Genomic DNA, 27,263 nt, shown 5'->3' with positions numbered 1-27,263 from the left:
TGTCACACGGTGGCAAAGGACTTGGCTGAACTGCATTTGTGTTCTAGTGCTCTGTGGAAGGTCGAACTTGCGAGTGATGCAAATTTAAATTTAGCGGAGGACTTTTTTTTTTTAAGTTTTTATTTATTTTGAGAAAGAGAGCATGAGTGAGGTAAGAGCAGAGAGAGAGAGAGGGAGAGAGGATTCCAAGCCGATGCCTTGCTGTCCTAAGCAGGCTTCACCGTGTCAGCGCAAAGTTAGATGAGGGGCTCGAACTGGTGAACCAGGAGATCGTGACGGGAGCCAAGATCAAGAGTCAGATGCTCAACCGACGGAGCCACCCAGACGCCCCTAGCTGAGGATATTTCTAGGCAAAATGTCAAAGGAGGCGCTGGGTTTCTCTTTACCACTTACGCTAAAATGCATAAGAAGTGGTAAATTGAAGGAATTGTCAAGCAAAAGGGAATTAGGAGGTGAAGATTTGGGAAATTCTGAACCAGTCCACATTGCAAAACATGAAGGTGTTCTGAAGAGAGCACTGAGGGAGTAGCTGAACAATCATTGGATAAGGAGATGAGATGGGTGTGAACACAGATTTAATCAGTCAAGGTGGAAAAGCCTAGTATAGGGATGGGATTGTACCATCAGAAGTGCAGCCATCTGGGGTTAAATGGAACAAAGAAAATAAAACAGAATGAAGGAAGACTGCCAGAGTTCTGGGATCCTATAGGATGGGACAACAGAGCTATTCAACTATAAACATGTGTTATCCTTCAAAAAAAGAGAAGGACCCCAAGGGGGACTCAGATATCATTCGGGTTACATCACTCCCACCATAGACTCAGGGGCAGGGCTGCCTCCTTATTGGTTTCAAAGGGTGGAGGGCCATCTCTTAGGTATCAGCAGTCCAGGCTACCCCTGCCCAGAGCCTGAGCAGCAAGGCCACCACGGGGTGACACTGCCACCCCGATAGTCCTGCAGGAGGAGCATTGAGCCAAAGAGGATTCTTCTTGAGCTTTTTTAAGATTCAATGAAATTGACTTTGCTAGGTTTTGGACTTTCCTGGGACCTGACACTCCCCTTCTTCTTCCCAATTTATTTATTTTTTCTTTTTTTTTTAATTTTTTTTCAATGTTTATTTATTTTTGAGAGGGGAGGAGGGGCAGAGAGAGAAGGAGACACAGAATCCGAAGCAAGCTCCAGACGCCCAGCTGTCAGCACAGAGCCCAATGCGGGGCTTGAACTCACAAACTGCAAGATCATGACCTGAGTGGAAGCCGGATACTTAACCAACTGAGCCACCCAGGCGTCCCTCTTAGTTCTAATTTCTCCCTTTTGGAATGGGAATGTCTATCCTATGCCTGTCCCACCATCAGATCTCAGAAACACATAACTTATCTGGTTTCACATGTTTACAACCAGAGAGGTATTTTGCCTCAGCATGAGTTTCACTCATACCTTTTGCATGTGAAACGAACCGTGAATTTGGGGCGTCAGAGGGTGGAATATAATGAATTGAATTGTGTTACCCTCAAATTCATATGTGACTGTATTTGGAGACAGTGCCTGTAAGGAGGTAATAAGAAAGGTTAAGTGATGTCATAAGGTTTGGGGCCTTAATCTGATGGGACTGGCAATCTAATAGAGGAGGAAGAGACACCAGATGTCTCCCTCTCTCTCTCTGTCTCCAATCCTCTCTCCTATCCCCCATGTGCCATGGAAAAAGGCCATGTGCATGCGGATGGACCAAGAAGGTGTCTGTCTGCAAGCTAGGAAGAAGTTCTCACCAGGATCTCATTGGCAGGCATCTTTTGATCTGGGATTGCAACCCTGAGAAAATAAATCTCTGTTGTTGAAGCCACCCAGTTGATAGTATTTTGTTATGGGCGACCCAGATGACTAGTCTAACTCTCCTGTCCTCTCGGTTTGTCAGGCTCTCTTGTGGGTAGTTCCACTGATAACCATTCCTCTGTCTCCATCCGACGTGCAAAGGCACGTTGCAGCCCAGGAATGGCCTGGGTCTCTGTGTTTGAATATCCCCGTGATCCAAGCATGGCGGAAAAGAAGAGAAAAGAACAGCTACAACCCACCGAATGACAATGGATGGTGGCGAGCAGCTCTTTTACCTGTCTGGCCCGAGATAATTTTGGCATATTCCATTAAACTTCTGGAACTGAAAAGGTATAGGTTATTTCAGCCAGCCTACGGAATTTTTTGCAAACCGCGTGGATATGGTTTGTGACTTCTTGTTGTACCAGGTTTTATTAAAGCGACCTTTCCAGAGTTAGTTATGGCAAAACAACTTTGCCCGCACCGCTGTTACTGTTGCTTGAAGCCACACCTAAGTGATATTGCCAGCAGGCGTGCACAGGGAAATGACTCTGGGAGAGTGGAAAAACCGTGTTTCATACAACATGGTGACAGAACAAGACTGAAGGCTGAATTTGGAAATCTCAGGTTTCATTCTCGACCTCTCATTTTTTTGAAAGATTGGGGCTACGGTCTTCTCATTATTTAGCACAAAGATTATAATGATGTGACATAAATGAGTCAAAGTTGGACGATCACAGCTTCTCCAACTTCAATGTTTCTGCAAATCACCTGAAGAGCCTGTTAGGGCACAGATTTTGATCCAGTGGGTTTGGGATGGAGCCCCGGATTCTGCATTTCTTTATTTTTTTTTAAACATTTTTTTAATGTTTATTCATTGTTGAGAGACAGAGAAAGACACAGTATATGTGGGGAGGAACAGAGAGAGAGAGGGAGACACAGACTCCGAAGCAGGCTCCAGGCTCCGGGCTGTCAGCACAGAGCCCGACGCGGGGCTCAAACTCACAGACGGCAAGATCATGACCTGAGTCGAAGTCGGACGCTCAACCGACTGAGCCACCCAGGCCCCTTATCCAGATTCTGCATGTCACAAGGTCAGCTTGTAATGAGGCTACTGATCTGGCGAGGGTCTAGTATACTGTGCGTTAGACTGATGACCTCTCCATGGACAAAACACCATGCAAGATTCCGTTGCTGCTTTATTTTGCAACGCTTCAGAATTCCTCCCCCCCCCCCAAATGCTTCAAAACCTTGCACTTAGAAGAACTAGGGATCGTAAAATCATTCCGGCAGCAGCTGCTTGACATGAATATGTGCTTAATGCTGCTTGGTTAGGTGGTTGGTCTGGAAGGTGGGTCTTCAGAGATGTAGGACAAATGTCTGCCAGGTATATAAAACGATACACCCTAACTTAGGAGATCTTGAATTCTGGTGCATTTGGGGACGAGACGGAATAAATAGCATCAGAGCCAGTGAGGGGAGCCCGGCTAATATGAGACCGGATCGGAGCTTTGTAAACAGGCGCTCCGCGGGGGTGAGCAATCAGTTTGGGAAATGGGAAGGAGGCTTGTTCCATCATTTTACGCCTGGGTACCTCCTGGAGTGAAGGAAAAGCATCGCAAGGGCTGGTGAGAGTAGGGCTCCCCAGAGTCCTTTTTTGGAGACTTGGTAAGTATGTGGGTGTGCCGTTGTTTACTTCCTTGTGATTTATGACAAGCAAATTCCTTTTGCTAATTATCCCTCCCTGGCCTGCTCAGGATTGCTCTCCCTCCAGACGCCAGAGACTGCCAGAACCGGGTCCGCCTGTGGTGGAACTAGGAAATTCCCAGGGGTCAAGGGAAGGCTAAAACTCCTACCTGAAGTGGTCACTTACTACTATGTGTAAATACGCACACATCTATGAATATGAGGTAGGAGATTGTAATTAGTAAAGTAAATTGAAATTCAAGAGCATTTTTTTTTTTTTTTTTTTTTTACTTTAAAAATATGCTTTGGGGCACCTGGATGGCTCAGCTGGTTGAGCGTCTGACTCTTCATCTTGGCTCAGGTGATGACCTCACGGTTCGTGAGATTGAGTCCCGACGAAGGCTCTGAGCTGATAGCACGGAGGCTGCTTGGTGGGATCGTCTCTCTTCCTCTCTCTCTATCTCAAAAAGCAAATAAATAAACTTTTTTTTGTTAATGTTTATTTATTTTTGAGACAGAGACAGAGCGTGAACAAGGGAGGGGCAGAGAGAGGGGGAGACACAGAATCTGAAACAGGCTCCAGGCTCTGAGCGGTCAGCACAGAGCCCCACGCGGGGCTGAACCCACAAACTGTGAGATCATGACTTGAGCCGAAGTGGGACACTTAACCGACTGAGCCACCCAGGCGCCCCATAAACACATAAACTTAAAAAAAAAATGCTTTATTCACCCAATCTTACTGAATTAGATCCCTCAGAAGTATGCAAGAGAATTCAATTTCACAGAGTCGTTCGTAAGTGTGTTTACTGACGGTTGGAAATAATATGGTGTCACTTTAGTTGTCAATGGCCTGAGTTGGGTAAAAGGGGTGTGCTTTTTTTTTTTTGGTATTTTTGTTTGTTTGTTCCCTTTCTTTCCTAAGTTACACTTGACCCTTGAATTGGCATTCTTTTAGCAGCTCTCAATGACTATTGCTCATGTTAAAATCAGCTAAAAACTTGGTGGGGTAACTGACTCAGAGCAGGTATCTTAGGATGAATTCACTTCAACTCTTTGCCCAAATAACAAAGTTCTGGTTTCCTTGACATTATCCACGAATAGAAATTTTCAGCAAACATAAACGATCGCTGCTAAAATTTCGATAGGATTCTGTTCCTACTGACAGAAACCAACTTCGAGGTAGCCACAGGATGAATTAAGAAAAAGAGATTTTAATTTCACACATGATTTGTGTCTTTCCTCCAAACCATAAAAGACATTAAAAATTAGTTTCCATCTTTGTTCCTCATCGTGACTAGCTCTGAAGTTGACTAGATAATACAGGAATTGAAAGAGGGACTAATTTGGATTGGGTTCTAAGCTTTCTGAATGGTCATAATGACTTTCCAGAACTTTCAGGTCTTGAGAATTCTGCAGAAATATGAGGCAGCATGCCTGACTTCTCATGAAGTGCATCAAGTGAATTAAAATGACCTTGGGATTGATGGAAAGGGAGAGAAGCGGTGTTCAGTTTTAAGCTTAGCTAACCTTAACTTGTGTGTTTATGTATTTATTCGTCCGGTATTCACTCCATGCCTACTATAAGCCATGTGCTCTGTGAGGTATTAGGTATACGAAGATGAATAAACGTGTCCCCAAGGAACAAGTAATTTTCAAGTTAAAAGATAAAGAAAAATCTCCAATTTGCATAAAGAGGAAAAGAACGGAAAACCTGTAAAGACATGAAATCCAGATAACCTCAGATATCTTCAAAACTCTAAATGCCGAAGGCAATGGGACAGCTTATGGAACTGAGGGGGAGGGTTTGTGACCAGTCCATACTCTACTAGTAGTCTCCAGGATGGAGAACAGAAAATATACCCCCACATACCCCTTCAAGGGAGAAAATGCTTGAACACACGCTAGAGCCAATCACAAATCGAATAAACTTGGTTCCTTAAGTTGTGTTAGAAACAGACTATCAGTGAGCAATGAAATGAGTGATTTCAAAACTGCTGGTGGCTGTCCAAAAGGGAGAGAGAATACATAATGTAAAAATAATCTTTTTTTTCCCAATGTATATTTATCAGGCTCCTCTGATACACCAGGCACTGTCCAACACAATGAGATTATAGCAATGAATGAAACAGGTAAAAGTAAATAGAATATACACCTGCCCTCAGGGAACTTATCTTTTAGCAGAGGAATCGGAAAATGAACAAGATAGGGCGCCTGGGTGGCTCAGTCGGTAAAGCGTCCAACTTTGGCTCAGGTCATGATCTCATGGTTCATGAGTTCGAGCTCCGTGTCGGGCTCTGGGCTGACAGCTCAGAGCCTGGAGACTGCTTGGGATTCTGTGTCTCCCCCTCTCTCTGCCTCTCCCCCACTTGCGCTCTGTCTCTCTCAAAAACAAAATAAAAACATTTTTAAAAAATTTAAAAAAATGAATAAGATAAAATAAATGAAATGCATAATATGAAATAACCCAATATCATTTATTTGGGCACAGCATCTCAGATTTTATTAACACAATTTGGAATTTGGATAGGAAAGGATATAAGTGAGTAAAAGAGAAATAAATTCCTTATGTAGAAACAAGAAAAAAGGGCTTGATAATTTTCGGGGATTTGCACACATGTGCACCCACCCAACAAAAGGTAGAAACATTTTTTTCTTAAATAATATAGAAATTAAAGTAAATAGCATTATACAGGACCAGAAGAACGATTTATTAATGATAGTAATAGTATAAAAATCAGCTAACCCATAGACATTTTTCTTATTCTTCATCTGGCTCAGTTTCTTTTTTTTTTTCTTTTTTTTTTAATTTTTAATGTTTATTTCTGAGAGAGAGAGAGAGAAAGAGAGAGAGAGAGAGGGCATGAGTGGGGAAGAGGCTATGAGAGGAAGACACAGAATCCGAAGCAGGCTCCAGGCTCTGAGCTGTCAGCACAGAGCCCCATGTGGGGCTCGAACCCACAAACCATGAGATCATGACCTGAGCCGAAGTCGGACGCTTAACTGAGCCACCCAGCCTCCCTACGATCCATCACTCTCCTAATTCTGTTTTTTCTACCTCTCTTACCACTGTTGCTTCTGTATGACATCGGCATCTCTTAACTGTCTTTTTACTGCAACCTCGAAACTCCTTTCCTTGCCTCTTGTCTTGTTTCCTTCAAATCTATTCTTCACGGGGAGATCAAAGCAATCTTTCAAAGTCATCTTTCTCCACAGAGAGATCAAAGTAGCCTTTCAAAGATTTCTGAAGTGGAAAATCATTTCAAAAAGTGATTGTGTCATTTCTTTCTGCATAACACACCAGTGGCATTCCATTGTCCAAACGCCCTCATATCACCCTTTGTAGCCTGATTCCTGATGATCTCCTCCCCGGCTGATACCGATCTTGTTGCCTTTATATCTCGCCACGTGAAATTTGCGATTGCCTGCCCCTGTATCCGGCTCTCGCATCCTGGGGGCCTGCATACGTTGTTTCCCTCTGTCTGGAACCTTCCCTTTTCTTCTATCTTCCTTTGGCTGGCCACTTAACTAGTGTGAGCTTGAACATCGCTTCTACGTGTAAACCTCTCTGGACTCTCATCTCTACCAGATTTGATTGAGTTCCCCTTCTAAGGGCTTCATCAGAAACTTGAACTCTCTATCAGAGCACCTGTTGAATTTGTCTGCAAACCAACTGGATTGTAAACCCCATGAAGCTCTAGGCCATATTTCCAGGCCAGAGTTCTACCCAAAAGGGCTTTTATTATTGAATAAGAAATAATTTTCAAAACAAGCAAACATTTAACCGAAAAACTTAGAAAAGAGAAGGACAAGCCAAAGTAAATCAATAGCAGCACCCAACCAAGATAAAAACAAAAACAACCCCCCAAAATCAGAAAGCAGAAAAACAGTACTTCTTTGAAAAGAAATATGCACAAAATAAAATGCAAAAATCTGGCAAATATAACAAAAAGGAAAAGCACACACGCAATTGAAAAATTGGTACGAGAAAGAACAACATATATCAAGGATGTTTAAAATTGTGAGTGTGGGGCGCCTGGGTGGCGCAGTCGGTTAAGCGTCCGACTTCAGCCAGGTCACGATCTCGCGGTCCGTGAGTTCGAGCCCCGCGTCGGGCTCTGGGCTGATGGCTCGGAGCCTGGAGCCTGTTTCCGATTCTGTGTCTCCCTCTCTCTCTGCCCCTCCCCCGTTCATGCTCTGTCTCTCTCTGTCCCAAAAATAAATAAAAAACGTTGAAAAAAAAAAAAATTGTGAGTGTAATTTAGAACATCTTTTTACATGCAAATTTCCTGAATAAATATGAATAACCAAACTTGTCTCAATAATTAAGAAGCCTGAAAACTCCAGTAATTATGGAAGAAATGAAAAAAAGTTCTTAAATAATTTTGTAAAAAAAAAACAAAACACCTAAGCTGGACAAACTTTGCAGTTTTCACATTCTCAAGAAGCAGATCATTTCTGATAGATGCATTGTTCCATGGAATAGAATAAGATTTTTGAATCTTTCAAATTAATTTTGTGTACATGAAATGACTCTGCTTCAAAAGGCTGAAGAAATAACTCAAAAGTCCTAAACTGAACAGCAATCTTATCTTTGAATATAGTTGCAAAAATCCTTAAGATAATTAAATTCCAAATGCAACAGCGCCTTAATAAATAACCCACTGCATCCAAATAGGATTTATTCCTGGAATTCAAGAATGACTTAGTGAGAGATATAGGTTAGCACATTACATAAATGGATGTAATTTAAAAAAATTAAGATTATAAAGCCATTTCAACACATTCTGGATAAAAATTCTTAGAAATGAAAACACAAGGGACATTTATTCAAATTGCTTATAAAAATCAATGGCTACACAGCATAAGTATGCTCGTTAAAACTAGGAATAGAACTAAAACACCCAATATCACCATCACTATTTGTAGGAAAGCTCTGAACCTCAGGTTTGGCTTATAATTGACCAAAATTTGCCGGCATGTTTCTGCTTTGATTTTGGCTATGGAAGACTGCATAGACAAACATCTGTTTCACTAGATTTCTGGTGTCCTGAGAGCCTGCCTGATCAAAAATCATGCTGTTATGTAGATGACCATTACATCTAATCAGTGATGATTGACAATGAATTTGCCCTAAACCCTATGAGAGTTTCATTTTTGTGGGGCCAAAGGATCAAAGATCAGCCATTTCTTACGGTTTGGTCGACTGCAAGAACTGAGAGACAGTTGGATTGCTAAATAACTTTAGGGAGGGCATTGCACCTGTAAAGATAAACAGCAATGTCTCATGAATGAACCAGAAATTGTTATAAGGTGCACAGAAAGGAGGGTCTCAATCTAAACTCAACTTCTCTTACGCAGTGCTTAGGAACCCTTGTTTCCCAGCACTTTCCTAAAAAGCTGGCACAAAATGGGACTTCTTGGCACCCAAATTCAAAATATTCTTCCATACCACTTGCCCCTACTCCCCAAGGAACCCTCACCGTAGCAAGGGGAAAGCAACAATAGGAGGTCCCTCTGCTGGCAGGTAATCCCGGGTGCATGTGGCTCTGACTGGGGACAGCATGGCCCCTCCCCCACCCAAGATGCCAAAGAAAGGGTGAGAAACAGCTGACTTACTCCCTGGGAGCTTCATCCTGAACCAGGAGACCTTGGTTGCAGTGTGCCTGAGTCTGTGACGTAACAATACCCATCTTGAACCAACTGAAGTTAATAAAAGACCTTAAATCACAATATAAGGGGAATAAAAGAATTAGATTACCTAATTACCTAATTGTTAATTACCTAACAATCATAGGATTGTTTGCGTACTGGTCTTCATATCATGAAATAAAATAATCATTAAGAGCTGTATTTAATTTTACTTTGCTTAAACCTTGGGTATTTCCAGAAAATGTGCTGGTTGAGAACCCTTTCCGTCCTGTGAGGATGCGTTAGCAGCAGAATGTCTAGTCTGCTACCTTCAAGTTTCATAAGGAGGTAAAACTCTAAAATCGTGTACAACAATCTTGATGATTTATATTTATACGATGAAGAGTATTTTTACAAGTGTGTAAGAGAAAAATGAGAAACCAAAAACACAGTTGGATGTTGCCAGCCTACACTAAAAAAAAAAAAATAGATTTAACAAGAACGCTCTAAGAAGATGATCATTTATATTTCTGAGTCCTCCGAGGTCAAAAATTTTTACTAAAAAAATGGTTGCAATGATTGCTACCGACGGCAATTTTCAGTAGCTGAAAATGAAGTATTATTCAGATTTGCCCGATCTGTAAATCCTAGGTACAAAGTCCATTCTTTGTATACATAGTACTAAACAATAGTTTCCTGCATTCCATTTTACTATGCAGAAAAAGCCATTCATGTTATAAGATGTGCTGCTTCTGTATTTTGCGTCTCATTTGTTGGGAGATGCAAACCCACTAGAAGTTCTCTTAAGTTTGACAGCCTGGTGGGTTTATGGAGCATTAGCTACGTTTGTCTTTAAGGTGCTGAATGAAAGGTTTGAGGATACCTAGCTAACAAGACAATGAATTTGATTGAGGAAATATTTATAGAATGGAACATCAGTAAAGATAATTATCAACAATGGGCAAACACGATGAAGGCTACGAGTAACTTCGGAATCATGCGCACGCACTGTTTTAACCATTCCTTTCTGTTGTTATTGAAGACTAATTCTAGTACAGAGTAGTTTAACAGGATTACCTACCCAAGAAGAAAGATCACAGGACTCTTCTCATTCTTTGATCCAAGACAAACTACATGGTGTTCAGGAGATTTGGAGACTGGTCTGCCATGTTTTAAAAAGGTGGTAATCCAGCTATAATGTGTAAAAAGGCTGCTTGAATCAAATAAAGCCTCAATGCTCTGCATGTTACAGATAATGGTACCAGACTTGGGAGACATACTAGCCACAAACTTTTTTTTTTTTCTTCCAGAAAAAGTAGTTTGTCCAGTGGAGTCTGCTCAAGAAATAATCAAACTGATGAGTCTGAAGAGTGCACATATTTCTTGCATGATTCCTGCTATAAAAATTCTCTTATCAATTCATTCCAGAAAAGATGCTATAATTACTTTATGGGCAGTGGAAGCTGAGATGCGGAGGGAAAATCAGAGATTATTCTGTTACCCTGAGAGCTGATTGCATTCCATTGCAACAGTTTTAGATCCAAGCCTCAAGGAGGGATTTTTTTTTTTTTAATCAAATGATTGGTTTGAATGCAAATTGTATTAAAGTAAAAGCATAAGTGAATGTAAAAATCCCAAATGTGATCCTGAAAGTGTCGAGAAAGCATCTTCCTCCGGCAGAGCACAAAACTTCAGTTGGTAAGATGGTTTGTTTCATTGAAACGACATCGTCACCGCCAACCAAATCTTCACGGCCGGGAGTTGAACGGGAGATAATTTCCCTTCTTTGTTACTGTCAGAGAAGAAAAAAAGCTTGGTAGCAGCATGTCTATCCACAGTTCCTATTCTGGTAAAACCATCCGGAAAATCTCTCCCCTTTACCAACCTTGCTGAAACAGAGTAAATATTCTCATACTTGTCAACTTAAAAACATTAACTGCTATAAACTTAAACGGTAACATTTTAATAACAATGTAAAATAAAATTTCAGAGTAATTTTCTAATCCTGCAATTTATTTTCTTGATGATAGATGGCTTTGTCTTTGGCTCAATACTAATTTTTCACATTTGGTCTTTTGCTGTTCCTTGAAAATGTTTCATCAGCTTCTCTCTGCTTAATATTGTTTTGAAAACACTGGCTAATGTATGAAATCATGAAATGGAAATGAAGTCTAATTCCTGAAGGACAGGAGATAAAATTACCATTATTTGCAGATGACAAAAATATAAGCTTGAAAACTTATGAGCATCCACTGAAATATTCTTAGAGTTAATGAGACTTCATTAGCAACCCAAATTTTGGCGGCTCGGAGTTTTAAAATAAGATTTAAATAAATCGAAAGATACAACTTTCAGTAGGGAGATAAATTAAGTGTAACGATGTAAATACTTCTCAATTAATTTGTTGGCTTAACTTCTGGTCACAATTCCAGTGGAGTTGTTTTTGGAGCTTAACTTAAAATGTTGAAAGAAGGGTGCCTGGGTAGCTCAGTCGGTTGAGCATCTAACTCTTGATTTCAGCTCAGGTCATGAATCCAGGGTCATGGGATTGAGCCCCGCACCAGAATTCTTCCTCCCCTCTCTGCCCCTCCCCCGGCTTGTGCGCTCTCTCTCTCTCTCTTTCTCTAAAATAACATAAAAAAAGATAAAATGAAATGAAATAAAATAAAATCTTTAAAAATGTCAAAAGATTGTCTAGAAGAATCAGTGAGTGAAAGTGGCTAAGACTGTTTTTTAAATTAAAATTAGATAGAGTATTGCTCTTTCATATATAAATTATATTATAAAGTAACAGTATGTAAAATCATGTGATTTTGAGCTCTTTGGAGAGAAACAATCAAGAGAGGTGCCTACCTCTCTGATGAATTGGGTTAATATTTCAGAAGAGATTATATTAGCGTCTGGCACATAGTAAACTCCATTTAAGTGTTTAGTAAATAAATAAGACACAAGATATCAAGAGAAATGACGAACCTAAAGTAAAAAATCAAATCTTTAGAAATAAAGTACAGGTGAATCTGAAATTTCTATAGAAAGGCAAAAAAAAAGAAATATATTTGTCTACATTCTGTCCAACACCAGAAAGAACATACAAAGTAAACAACAACCTGGGTAAAATACTTCTGGCAAATGTGGTAGGCAAATATATAAAAAGTTTCTGCAAATCAATAAGAAAGCCAGTAACACTTCTTGATAAGGTTCATGAACACACGAGTTACAAGAACAGTGTGAAATTCTGACTTAGAAAAATAGTAATTCAAAATAATAACAATTTTAAAAATCAACAGACTTCAAATCAACTTAACGTCTCAGAATATTATTAAAATATCTTTTACCAAAGCTCATGGTGAAAAGGGTCTTGTGAGGAAAATCAGTAGGTTTCCTTCCCTTCTCTCTACTTCAAGTCCCACTCTCTTGAAGGCAAGCACTTACTTCTTTGTTTCTTCTCATGTTTGTTTTCATATCTCTTACTGATAAGCATACATTGCTTTCCTTGTTTTCCGTCGCTTTTGTACCTTAATTATTGATGTCTAAGGTGACAAATAAAATTTCAGCTCTCTTGCAACACACCTTCCTCTCCTCTCCCTTCTACCCATGCAATTATATCATGTTTTAAAGGTAAATTATTACATTACTGGAACCATGTAAATACTGTTTCCTTCAAAGCCAGGTCATGTTTTATGGTTATATATCTTTTACAGTCTTTTGCTCCCTCATGCCCTGGAGTTTCTGCTTGCTTTTATTTTTTTATAACGCCAATTGTCTTTATCACATTGTCAAGTTCTTTTCAAACTCTTTATCACACCAGGCACGCTAGCAAATCCTCACTTGGACTTAGACCACCCTCCCAGAATCCTAGATCTTTTTTGCTCCGGTCTGGGGTAGTTGCCCTGCAAAGATTTGTTTAAAAGATTATGTAGAAAAAAGGAGTGTGGTGAGACACTCCACCAGGGCTGGCGGAGTGTAAACTGTGTTTACAACCACTCCAGAAAGCAAGCTGTCAATATTTGTCAAAAACTATAAACATTCAAAGACTTTGACCCCAGGGCTTACTTCTGGAAATTTCTCCTAAGACAATCGCCAGAGACATTAGACAAAGTCATGCTCAGCGATGATTATGATCGCGAGGACCGTGTTTCCGTGAAAAATGGGAAGCGACTTAAGTGTCCATTTCCTGGGTAGCTGCTCCCAGATTATGGAGTAGCCTGGATTCCTTAAACTTCATGGGTGGAGCGCTTTTAGAATTCTGCCTTGGGGCCACACCTCAAAGGGACGAGTGGCTGTCTTCAGGGAGCTAAAACCGAGGTGATGGTCAACCAGCTGAGCCATGTTACGCACACTAGAAGACAGACTAAGCGAAGTCTGCTTTCAAAGCGATGTGCGAATCAAAAATGGTATGCACACTACCAAGTCCCAAGTGCTAATCCCTATGGAGTGGGTCTCCACATGGGCAGCTCTGGGTAGCACGCAGGCTCCAGGTGGGTGGCGGGGGCTTTATTCCAGAAGTTCATGATGGTAGTGATGCTCTGAAGCCATGCAGCGGACAGCTCTGAGTGAATGCGTGTCAGGAGTTAGGTGGGTTAGGAGTTAGAAACTGGCAAGGAGAGGAGGAGATGTCCTTGGAGAAAGGCCCGCAGAGTTCACAAGGCAGCCACAGTCATCCTCGCCCCGAGACACTGACTGGGGAAAGGGTGTGTGCGGGGAATGTGAAGGCTCACCTTGCAGATTGTAGGGAAAATGAGGTCATCAGGGGAAATCCAGGTTTCAGCTGGGATGAGGCAGAGAAGGGTGTATTTGATAAGGAGGTTCCACATTTCTGAAATCTTCTCGGCAGGAGAGTAGGCCGACAGGGGAACATCATGGCCCAGGGGTTGAGGGAGGGTCAGAGGGGAAGAATGTTCCAGAGAAGGGTGAGGCCATTCTGAATGGAATGGAGAGAACAGACTCTCTCCCAAAGGTGGGCCAACAGAATGTGGCCCCTTAGGGATCCCCAGTATGAGAAATTCTGGGGGTTGAGGGCTGAAGATGGACAGCATTAACAGCATCAGTGAAACGGGACCGACAGCCCTAGGATTGCAACAGAAAGTGGACTGAGCTTGTGAAAATGCCTCCGCAAACCGTTGTCTCAGCTGCTTCAAGTCCACCTAATTGCCTTGGGCTTACCAGGTTTTTTAAGGTTGGCCACATGCACAAAGATTTCAGGGAGAATCCTATGGCTAAGTAGTTTGAATATTTGGCAAGAGGATGAAACGTTAGCGAGTTTAGATTTAGGATTATTTGTTCACTAGAGCGAAAAACACATACGAGAGAGGGCTTGAGGTGCACAAATCAAAAGCTGAAAATCCAGTATTGGTTCAAGAGAGCTGGGACAGGCTGAGTACCCAGAGGGAACAGGTGGATTGCCCAGGGGTGCTCTGGGACTGTGTGAACCCTGGCTAAATTTTAGGTCCAGGAGAGTCAAGGTGTGGATCTGGCTTCTGAGCAGAATGGACCTCACTCTCTTGTTGGGGCAAAAATCTGTCAGAAATGGCCCTGCGTTTGGACTAAAGGAAGGGGTAAAGAGTCAATTAGTAAGGAAGACCAACAGAGGGAATGAAAAAGATTTTTTTTTAATTTTTTTTAAATTTATTTTTGAGACAGAGAGAGACAGAACACGAGCAGGGGCAGAGAGAGAGGGAGACACAGAATCTGAAGCAGGATCCAGGCTCTGAGCTGTCGTGGGGCTCGAACTCATGGACTGTGAGATCATGACCTGAGCTGAAGTCGGACGCTTAACCAACTGAGCCACCCAGGCGCCCTGGGAATGAAAAAGATTCTTAAGTAGACACATGAAATGCTTCAGTTAACCACCTGGTGATGTTTTTGCTCTCCCATTTCCCTAAATGTTTAGTTGTAACATAGGGCACAAGTCAAAGTGGGTGGAATTGTGGGAGGTGAGTATTTTTACATGTACTTTCTTATTTCTTGGAAATTATCAGCAGCCAATGTGCACCACCCTTTTTAGAGCAGACCATAGAACTGTGAAGAAGACAGTCCAGGCCTCTTAGAATCATCGGCATTTTTAATGATTCCGTGGCCCAAATTTTGAGAAATGGTTTATGTAGATAATAGCTAATGTAATGCATTTTCTGACAAACAAGATTCAGAATAACTCACTTTCAAACCAGCCTGTGACCTCATTCCAGATTTCTAAGCAAGCCACACTTGCATTTCTGCATTTTCCCTGTAAAATATACAATTGTTTGGTAAATCTAGGAAACACAGTCTGTGTAGTCTCCAACAGAAATCTTAGTCTGTATTATATACCCACAGCCACATCTACCAAAACCAATGGAAGCAATTTCCTTGAGGGCTTAGCACAAAAAGAATCTGTTCCAAAGGACGTACAGATGCCAGTTATTGATGGGGAACAAAAACACATCCAAGTTCCATTTGTTACCTCGGTCCTCATCCAAGATCCTGGGCATTCACAAAGAGGGCTCATTTTTCACCCCTTTGACATTGTCCAGTCCACCACTCTGGGTTTGCAAAGAGGCTTCTAACTTCCTAATACTTGATTTCCATCATCAGAGTGCTCACAGAAAGATCTTTCACCACCATAAATCAACTTGGCCATTATTGATGCTTGGCCCAAAGTTAGACAAACACCATGAGATCTTGAAAGAGGGGGTTAAATGGATTATTTTGGACATCTTCAATGAGAGTTACATCCTCCTCGCATTTCTTTGCTGTGTTTTCCTTTTCTGAGCGGCTTCTTAATTTCATTAGAATCATTTTCTCTCTCCTTTCCAGTTTCTTGTTAACAAAAGAAAGGAATGCGTTTCTTAGAAATTGTCTTTGTGAACTGATCTTTGCATTTCAAACTACAGCTTCATTGTCTTGATTTCTAAAGAGAATGGAAGGGGCTGTGATCCTGTAGGTCTAACTCTCCCTAAACTTAGGATTGAATTCGCTAAACTACTTTTTGTTTTGAGCCTCACTGAAATTTTCACTGGGAAACGAAACGTAATTTACCAACAGATCCTACATAACTATTTTTACCTGTAACATTCAAGAGTTTCTAACGAGTAAAGAATAAAGAGTACTATCTAATGGAAAACTAAGATGCATGCAAGCTCTGATAAGAGTATGATTATTCTGATCTTTCTTATGGCTAGGTCTTTGCTCATCAAGACTCCAAGGACTCTGTTGAGAGAAGAAACCCAGAAGATTGTCGTTTGGAGTAGGGGCTCATGATTAGGAGCCTGGGGTTTAGAATAGAGCAACTGGGGCTTAAATCCATTGCTCTAATCACTGTAAAAACTTGAAAAACTTTCTAAACCTCTTTCACTTCAATGTGTGTACGTGATAGATGGAGGTGCGGTCAAGTGGATTTCAAGTAATGGTCCCGAGGGACAGGATAAACATTTTTCTCAAGATGAGGGAAGAATATAGAAAAAGGGACATGATTTGAGTTTCTTGTTTAAATTCATCAACCAGGTTGGAAGGGAGAGCGCTGAAGAAAGGATGTTCTAAAGATAAGATATGGCATCATGGTGTCTTCTGGGATGGAAGATGGGAAGAGTAGAGGGACGATCAGCTGGGGAGTGAGAGGAGATGAGGAAAGTGAACAGTGACCAAGGCAGTCTTTTCTGCCCACATGTTCCATAATATTAACAATGGCATCTTTTTAGTACAGTTTTATATCATAGAGTGTTGATTTCTTAATAAGGGATCCCCTTTATAAACCTAACCTCAACTTTGCTCTCTCTCTACTTCACTTGCCTGAAGTGACAAGTTCAACACCCAAAGAACATGGAGAGAGTAAAGGGCTGGACCACCGAGACTCACTGTAAGTGGATAGAAATGCTGAGTCACAGATGAACATGAAATTGAGGATAGTAGAAGATTCCAAGGAGGAAAAAACTTTGAAGGAAGCTTCCTGAATGCCAACAGCAGTGGAGCGTGTTGATGTTAGGTCTTCCCTGCTTGTAGGACGCTTTGTAGCAGACCTTGTCCAGGGCCCAGCAAGGGGCCTGAACTAACACATAAAGATTTCTGAATTTGTTAAGCAAATGCAAATTTCCCTGTTAAGGGTTGAGTTGTGTCCCATCCGAATTCATACGTTGAAGCCCGAACTCCCGGTATCTCAGAATGTGACGATATTTGGATATAAGACTTTTAAAGAGGCGATTAACATAAAGTAGGGTCTTTATGGTGGGTCCTAATCCAGGGACTGGTGTCCTTATAAGAAGAGGAGATTAGGACACACAGAGAGACACCAAACATGTGCATGCACAAAGAGATGACCATGTGGGAACACAGCGAGAAGATAGCCATCTACAAGCTACGAAAAGAGGCCTCAGAAAAAAATAATCCTCCTGACATCTTGATCTAGACTCTAGAACTGTGAGACAATAAACTTATGTTTTTCAAGCCACTCGGTCTGTGGTAATTGGTCATGGCGGTCTTAACAAACGAATATACTATACTTCTCACTTTAATATCTCTTCAGATGACAATTGTGCCTTTGTTATATTTGTTGTCTATCCCCATGGTAGCCACTCATTCTTTTTTAGTGTCTTAAATGACTAAGCTAGGGCAAGAGAAGAAAACTAACTTGAAGAAATAGGAACAGGCGTAGATGGAAAGCTGAAACAAAGGGATGTGAAAATCGCAGTTGAGATGCTACAAGGCCAACATGATATAAGGTTGAGGGAATCTCGCCACCTCTTTCCAGTGACTCAGAGACTGGTCACTGCTTGACAGAATACTTGCCTGAAGAATTCATCAGGATTCAAAGAGGAGGCAGAAATCGGGGCAATCCCCTTAGCTTCCTCTTTCAGATTCCAGATGGGGTGGTTGGAATGTCATAAGGAGGAGAAACTGGAATTTGGGCTTGGGTAGGGAAATAAGGAGAACTGAGGAAGAGCTTGGGTCAGGGAAAATCAATCACGTGACTGTCACATTTTCATATCTGCAAAATAATGTAGGACAAACATCGAGGAAGAGGGAGCTCATAATTATTGATCTCAGCTCTTCTTAGAAAGTGTTGTCAAAGAGAGCCTCGAGAGGGCAAAAAAGTGGGGAGAAGATACCCCAGAAGCTCTAAATTGAATGTCAAGGGTGGCCCGTGGGGGTTTTGGGAGACGGAGAAAGGGTGTGGAGGGCAGAATGTTATGGGTGCTATTCCAGTTTTTATTAAGTGCTCTTGAATTGCTCTCATTAATTTAATGGGGATCCAGTCATGAAAGACATGGCCCAACCTCTCAAGGATCTCCCAGTCCAGTGGGAGATGTATAAATAATAAATTGGGAATATAAATTAGGAATATACTATAGTGTTACAAGTGCTAAGGGGGGAACACAATAGTATGCATTGAAAGCACAGAGGAAGGGGCAACTTGCCCGCGGGGGGGTGGGGGAAGGGGATAGGCAGAGGAGGCCTTCATAGCCTCCTAAGCCAAGTCCTAGGAGAAAGTAGGGGGGTAGGGAAACAGAGAGGTGAAGTGCATTTCAGGCACTGTGTAAAGTTGGGAGAACATGCCTCGCTCATGCAAATACAAGTAGGTTATAGTGGGGGCATAAAACAATATTTCTGAATCTTAGTCTTTTCTCAATGGTGGGAAGGGAGGGCAAGAGAAAAGACCCAGCATCCCCCCTCAGAACTCAAAAATGTCTTCATCTTAATAATGTAAATAAATGTATGAATTCGATGAATCGTCTGGATGATTTGCATATGCAAGGACTATTACAATAAAGATAACTTAGGACAACACCAAATTTAGCAATATCTTTTTTTTTTTTAAAGGGATATGTTTAAACACTGATGAGAGATGGCGACTGGAATGGTGGGCAGGACTGTATGTGTGAAGGCTAAGGCTTCCCTGCAAAGCTCCCGGTTCTAACAATAGCTCAGGAACCTGCAAGTTGCAGGGGTCTGAGTAAGCATCCCAACTCATCAGATGGTGGGAAAGATGTCAATGGACTCACGGTTCAAGTGAGAGTCTTGTGCTATCTTTGAATCCCAGTAGGTGCCTTTTTTTTTTTGGTCAAGAACAAGTGGCCGACTCTCGATTTTGGCCCAGGTCATGATCTCACGGCTCATGGGTTCAGGCCCCATGCCGGGCTCTGTGGTGACAGCTCAGAGCTTGGAGCCTGCTTTGGATTCTGTGTGTGGCTCTCTCTCTGCCCCTCCCTGCACTCTGTCTCTCTCTCTTTCGAAAATAAATAAACATTAAAAAATATTTTTTTAAGATTTTTTAAAGTAATCTCTAAACCCAATGCGGGGCTCAAACTCCCAACCCCAAGATCAAGAGCTGCAGGCTCTACCAACTGAGCCAGCCAGGTGCCCCCTTTATTTAAAAGTTTATAAAAATAAAAGGCCCCATGACTTCAAGAGCAGATTGGCTGCATATTAGTCCAGAACCTTATCATGCCATCAAAATACATTGGGAATATTTAAGAAATCATGGAAAGTCCCCAGTAAAAGAACATAGCATCCTGATGGGAAAAAGTGGCAATTTATTTTCAAAGTGTTAATTGTGCAGTTCAGCCCAGATTCTCATTTCTTGTGTTTTTTCCCCAGTTAGAATGAAAGGACATGGGATCAGCGGCTCTGTTGCTCATGACGGTAATGCCAGCATCTAGAACACAGCCTGTCCGTCACAGCCCGTCCATAAATATTTCCACACCTCCTTTGAATCAGGCGCTGTTTTGGTTGCTTTAAGATCGTTGTCTTATTTGACATCCTGTTGGCCCATGTGGAAACTGAGGCTCAGAGAGGCTAACTATAAGACGAGAGGCTAGTGTCAGGTCCGGGATTTAATGCAGGCGTTCTAACTTCATTCTCAGTAATGTCTCCGTTTACCTTGGGTTTAGGGAATAATTCTGCCTCTTTGGTGGGAGGACTGAGTTCTGCCTGCTTGAAAATTTTTTGAAGTTTTTCTTCTTTCTCCTGGTACACATCCCCAAACACCTGTAATGTGAATTAGATAAATTACCAGTCTATATCCTTGTAGATCCAAATGTTTAGCGATATACCAGGACACTTGCAACCTCAAAAAACTTTGAGCCCAAGGGCACCTCCAGTGTGCCCCATGGGGTCCCCTAAGGGGCTCTTGCTCCTACCTTGGTTATATGGCCCCAGGGTCCCTCACCTGGCTGCTTGCTGCTGGCATCCCCGCTCCTTCCTTAGCACACATGCTTCCTTAAGAGTCACATGGACAAAGAGTATTGTCCTGATGAGTCATTTTTGGCCCTGAAGCCACTTCTCACTAAGGAGGCAAGAGAGGGATGGGAAGGAGTCTTGGCATGAATTCTTGAAGAGGGAGACTTGGCCTGGTTACACGTATTTCTTTTGTTATAAAATCCTGATTAAAACAGATATCTTTCACCTGACACAGCAGATCTGCAGTTCGTAATTTTCTTTGCTACCGTAACCAAAATTCACTTTTCCCCCAACCTTTGGATTTGACCGTGAAGACGACGCCTCATCACATGAATCTAAAATCTCCCCCTTTCTTTATAACAGGATCCAGGGCAAACACTTTCAGGTAAGCTACACAAACACTATTTTTGGAATCATCATAGGGGACATTTTAAGGGCAGAGGCCTGACATCCAAATCTCCCTTCTTAATTATCTGGTTGAAGTGTCAAATCAAATCTTGGCCGCGAAAGGGGCAGAGTGTGTGTGTTTGGTGTGTAGATGCACACGGGCAAGCCTGTGTGTCTATGCGTGCAAGTGGAAAAAAATAAGAATCCTAACACACAAAGATGTTGATGGTTTCAGGACAGTCTCGGGAATGAGAACTTTTATCCAGCTGGCATTTTTTTTTTTAATTTTTTTCTTTTTACATTTATTTATCTTTGAGAGACAGAGAGAGACAGAGCACAGATGAAGGAGGGGCAGGGCGAGAGGGAGACACAGAATCCGAAGCAGGCTCCAGGCTCTGAGCCATCAGCACAGAGCCCGACGCGGGGCTCGAACTCACAAACTGTGAGATTGTGACCTGAGCCAAAGCCGGACGCTTAACCGACTGAGCGCCCCTCCAGCTGGCATTTTCTACCAGGGGAAAGAGAAGGGAACTATGTGAAGGTTAGCCCAGACCCGTGCTGGGAACTTTGTGCTCATTATGAATTCGGTTTGTATTTAAAAATATGTTCTACCAACTACCTTCGAAAAGTAAGCGACTGTGTAAAAGCTGGGAAACAGAGATGAATACAGGGCATTCCTTCACACTAAGGAATGTACAGTCTGGAAGGTGAGGTGGGAGAGTAATTGGTGGCTATAATCGGGTGTAGGAAGTGTTGTGCAAGACATCTGTACTGAGTCATCCTACAGGAGTGCTTAGGAGAGGCTTAGTCTCAGCCGGAGAATGACAAGCTTCAGTATCGGCTTGGTAAATATGTGCGTGGAGGGGTTTTAGAGAAGACTTCCCCAAGGAGGTGGCATCCACTCTGGCTCTGGAAACCCTGGTGCAGAAGAGGAGCATCGCTGCTGGCAAGAGAAACACACACACACACACACACACACACACACACACACACACACACAAAGAAGCCGCTGCCTTCTAGAGCGAGCCTGACCCAGTCAAGGACGCTGCTTGCATACCCATGGCTGGGAGACAAGGCCATTTTAGAGCGAGATTCCTGAGTTTAGGACTGTGAGGAGATCAGTGAAGGATTTAACGTGGGGGAAAACAAAATAGAACCAGTTTTGCATTTTAAAAAAAAATCAATCTGTCAGCATCTTGAATCAAGGCATAGGATTATTTTGGTTTGTTTTTGTACTTTTGATTATCTGGAATGATAAGGAAGGAGGGAGGGGACCTTGCTATAAATAAAAATTCATATGATCTCCTGATTATTAGGCTGGTGGTTAGGCTAATGTTCTCCCCGGGACACTTGTTTTGAAGCATCTAGTAAGTTATAAAATACATCGGCTTAAGTTCATTGTCTCAGAGGTGGTGAATGCCTCAGAGAGAACGGTGGAGACAGGCAGCAGGAGTCAGCCACAAGGTTCTTGGGCAATCCAACAAGTGGAAATCTTACCAGGAGATGGAATTGATACAGCTGGAAAGGAGGGGTGGGAAGGGAACCAAGTGTCTGGCTTGGGCAACTCAGACCAAACAATAGCTAACATTTCTTGAGCACTAACTATGTGCTAACTATTCTACATGCCTTACCCAAATGAACTCACTTAGTGCTTACCACAATAAATGGTGTGAACACGACCCTTTTCACATTTTACCGATGAGGAAACGGAAACCTAGAACAAGGGTAAGTAGCTTGTCCAAGGTTCGGTCATTAGTAAGAACCAGATTTAGGAGTGGTCAGTTCATTTAGAGGTCCTGTAGGCAAAAGAACATGGATAGAATGACCCAGAAAGGCGAAGAAAAGAAAAAGTCAAGGGCAGAACCCTGGGAAATTCCAATATTTCAGGAGTTGGCAAAGGAAGAGACGCGTCTGAGAGAGATGGAATTGGACCAGCTCAAGAGGTGCAAGAGCTCAGAAGACAATGGTTCGATAAACGCCAAGGGCCTCCAGGTTGGGCCCTTGCCTTGCCACATGCCTTTTCCAGGTGGGAACATGCACTCTGGGCTTCACTGCGGTCTTCCACACTGTGCTCCCCCCACTGCTCCAGGTCCCCTCGTGATATAAGGCGGCCTTTGGAGGACAGGCACATGATTTTTATTTTTGGACTCTTGGTTATCTGGAATGATAAGGAATGAAAGATTGGGACTTGGTTATGAATTAAAATTCAGATTATTCCCTTATTATAATGCCGGTTGTTCGTCTAGTTTCCTGTGTATGAACTCTTTTGCTGGGACATTTCATGAGTTAGAAAATCAACTCATTTAAAATCTATCTCTTCTTTTCTCTCCAGTAAGAACTAGCTAGAAAGTATCAAGGAGGAGAAGCAGAAGACCCCAACTGGGGTCCAGTTACTGGGAACCAGTTATCCCCCACATACTCATTGTTGGTATGGTTGACCTCGATAGCTTCCAACTTCCCAAGTTTGTTGGCAACCCTTACTACTTATAATGATCGGTAAGGTAACTTACTGAAATATTTTCTGCAAATGAAAATCTAGCAAATCACAGGAAGTCTCAGAAATCTGTGCTTTCCTCAGGCCACTGGTTAGCCAGTCCTTTCCTTTCCTTTTCTTGAGATGTGTCAGCTCAAGGAAATGCTTGATGGTGGTCTTTGTCCTTGCAAAAATATTCCCGGGGCATCCCCTGAAGGTTCTCCAGGGGAGTTTCCCCAGACACTCTCCCTTCTTAAGACAGTCACAGCCATATATGCCTTTTTATATATGCCATGTATTTACTTCTCCTTTAAATTCTATACTTAAAAAATCTCTTGCAACAGCCAGCTTGAATGCTTGAGTCGTTTATAAAGCTTGGTACTTGGCCTAGTTTTTGAAAGAATACTGCCTTTCCATCTGAATTTTTGTATTTTTAATCCCCCTTGACCCCCCTTCTGGCAGTGTTTGAGGCTAACCTCTCAAGATAGTACCCATAAAATCGTCATAGTCGGCGCTGCGTGGCCATTTTTGTTTATTTGTCCATTTACTTGTTTGGCTGTCTCTCTCGCTGCCTTGAGCATCCAAGGAGACAGGAATGGTGCCTTTTTTTCACTCAGCAATGCAGATTCTCTTTACAGTCCAAGCTCAGTTTGTTTTGTTGTTGTTTGTTTTGCTTGTTTTGGTTTTTGTTTGTTTGTTTTTGTTTTTGTTTTGCTTTTTTCACTACCACACACTGGGACCAGGGGAAAGAAGGGGAGATACAGCCTACAAGCATGGCTCCTAGAAAATGAGACACGAAGGCCAGGAGCTCTGTCTCCTGACGTTGTCCAGGGCAGTGCGCTGTTGGGGAGTCAGTTGGAGGGAGGGGAGTTGGGCTTGCAAGTCAGTTGGAGGGAGGGGAGCTCAGCCCAGAGCTGAGCTGGGAGTATATGGCAGAGTGGCGGGGTGGAGGAGAAAGGGGTCTATAAGCCAGGATGCCAACCGGCTACCCCCAGACACAAAAGAGAAGCTGGAAGGATGAGGTCAGGGGTCACAGAGAGATCAGAATCGGGCGAGTTCCGGGTAAATTTTGTTAAGCGAGGGCATCTGAGAACAGATTTCCCTTTGTGAGCCCATCTCACGTGCTGTCTCTCTGCATTTCCTCGCACAACCATCTCTCAGAAAGATGTCACGCGGCAAAGTCTGAACGGAAGAGGAAAATCCGGTGAAACGAAAATGGTAAGAACCTTAAGTGAAACTGATGACTTCTTATTCATTTCAACAGTGAAAGAAGGAAACGCCAGAATGGGGGCAGACAGATCCTGTGGGTTCCTGGAAAGGAGATCTCAAAACCCACGGCAAACGTTGGGTGTAAACCTGCAGTTGTTGTTCGAAGAGAAAGCGTTCAAGAAGAATGGGGAGATAGAAACATGACTCAAAAAAAAAAAAAATACATCACTAGAAGAAATCCAGTCACAAGTCATTTGGATGAATAAGGAAAAGGGTAGAAATCTGTGTAACTAAACAGGAAGAAGGCTTATTGGAATCGCTCATAAAAACCCTACATAAAAAATGCAAGGAGACTATAACCAAGGACAGATGTAAAGATGGCTTTAATCTATCTGTGAAAAAATAATTCTGCCACAAAATAAGGCAAGAGAAAAGTTCGTTTCTTGGAGTGAACTAGAGCTTGCAAAAAAACAAAAACAAAAACAAAAACAAAACCCCAAAAAACAAAAAAACCCAAAGAAAACAAAACAAAACTTAAGTAGAATAAAAGGGTCCTTACGTTCTCAGCACAGTCCACCAAGTCTGCTTTCTCGGCGTTGGCACGAATTGCAATGATACAAAAAATGTCAGACCAGGAAAGAAAATGTCTTCCTTTATAGTCTGTGATAACTTAATCTTCTTAATAGCATGTTCTTTTGTTATTAATAAGAACTTCATACCCCACAATAACCTTTCACATGCACAGTTGCATTGAATAAGACGTGACTATTTTCTCCTAAATCGGAAAATCAAACTTCTTCATTCTCTATCTTCCCACCTAAGGCCTTTCAGTGTTTTGCCTTATCCGTGATTAGTTTAGCGTCTCTGCAGCCCCGCTGAAAATTCCTATAACAAATTTCATCCCAGATCAAGAAATGCTCATAGGCGAGGGGCACCTGGGTGGCTCGGTGGGTTGAGCGACCGACTCTTGATTTTGGCCTAGGTCATGCTCTCACGGTTCGTGAGTTCAAGCCTCACGTGAGGCTCCGAGACGACAGTGTGGAGCCTGCTTGGGATTCTCTCTCTCCCCGCCTCTCTCTCTCTGCCCCTCCCCCACTCTCTCTCTCTCAAAATAAATAAACTTAAAAAAAAAAAAGAAACAATTATAGGTAATTAAAATGAAAGGGATTTTCCCCTCAGAGTAAGTTTTCCCCTCTTTAGATATTTACAAACCGTGTTTTCTCTACTGCCACCTCGTAGCACAAATCCTATATTTTCTGCTAAAATGCGGAGGACCTCACACGCTCCGTGTCCGAACTGTATCTTCCTGAGAATGCCCCGGCCTTTCAGACACTTGTGTTTGTGCACAGTCTCTTGTGTTTCAGGTGTTTTGCCTTTGCAAACTGAGGATCTCTGCCATTACGATTCTGATAATAAGCGTCCCCACGCCCGCCCAGTCAACATCCAGTAACGGAGCCGGAGGTAACACTGGTCTTCCTCCGTCCTTCTTGGCGCCTGTTTTATTTCCATTATGCACGGGTGAATCTTGCTCTTTCCTCTTTTAGTGGATCCCTGACTTAAGAAAAGAATCACAAGTGGATCTCTTCATATACTTCACCAGTCAAACCCTTCCAGCCTGTATGGTTGTCTCCCTTCTTTGACAGACAGCTCAACTTGACTGTGTTATTTAGGCTTCTTGAGCTAAGCAGCAGATGATATGTTCTCCTTTCATCATGGGAGAAAATGGAGAGGTTAAATGCTTCGTGCGAGTGAGGGGTTGTTCAGTTAGCTCACACTGGTTCCTACTGAGTTGTATAACTTATATGTGGACCACGTCACCATTAGGAGTTTCACTTTCCTAAGAACTGGGTGTTCTCATAATTTGGCGCTCTGATGCAATGAGAGATTGGGCCACTTTCCCCGGCGAAGCTTTCCTCTCCGAATGTTATCCTTCCGTTGGCAGAGTGGTTGCCCTTTTTAGATGGTGTTCCTTGGAAGCCCTTGAAAAATTATGGAGAACTTATTCCTTAGTTATCGCTTCCTACGTTATGTATCTAGGGTTTTGAAGTGACATCATGTTATGTTTCATAAAACGAAAGAATGAAGTCAGAATAGATTTGACTGAAAGAAAGTGAAAACAGAATCAGGCTTAAAATGTCCTATATGTTACCCTGCCATCCTTTGAGAGCAGGAAATGAACAGTCCCTAGCTCTATGTCCGTACATAGAAAAAGATGTTAACCAGTCAAGGAAGGGAGATGGGTTGAAATCTCTGTGCATGTTGGGAACCTGTGTTCTTTGTCCCATTTTGTTGGGTCCAAGTCACCATAAAGTAACAAAATGCTCCTCATAAGGGTGAGGGGTATTGGAAACGAAGTGGGGAGAAGGAGGCCACTGGTGCAGAGACCTGGTCATTAGTCCCAAAAGATAGTTTCTTCGAGATAACGTACAAAAATAGAATGGATGTTGGGGGAGAAAGAACAGCCAGAAAGAAACAATGCTGTTAAAAAGCTTTATCTAGAAAATGTTAGCCCTCCCCAACTAGTCTTGAAACAACTTAGGGAAAAAAAAAATCTTTAAACAAGCTACTTTGCAGCTCACAAAATCTTTTCCACTTTGTAGCAAGATAATGCGCTTTACGTGAACATTATCAGTTTCCAAATTCTCTGCTTCCCTCATTTCCAAGGAAGGAGGGGGACTAAGAACTGAGGCACAGCTCAGTGCCTGACCTTCCCCCCCACCCCCACCCCCCTTCCCCTCCCTCGCCGCCTCCCATGCAATTCCCCTTACCTTCCCCACCCGCCCCATTAAAGTGAACCTTCAACACTGCTTTCCCTGAGGACCTCCACTGGCCTAAAATTCAGCCATAAGCAGACACCTCCCATATTCCTTCATTTTATTCCAGTCTTCTTTTCTCCATATTTCTCTAAAGTAAATCAATCTAA

The sequence above is a fragment of the Panthera uncia genome (assembly GCF_023721935.1).
Source record: "Panthera uncia isolate 11264 chromosome B2 unlocalized genomic scaffold, Puncia_PCG_1.0 HiC_scaffold_25, whole genome shotgun sequence".
NCBI lineage: Eukaryota > Metazoa > Chordata > Mammalia > Carnivora > Felidae > Panthera > Panthera uncia.
This window is presented reverse-complemented; position numbering follows the sequence as displayed.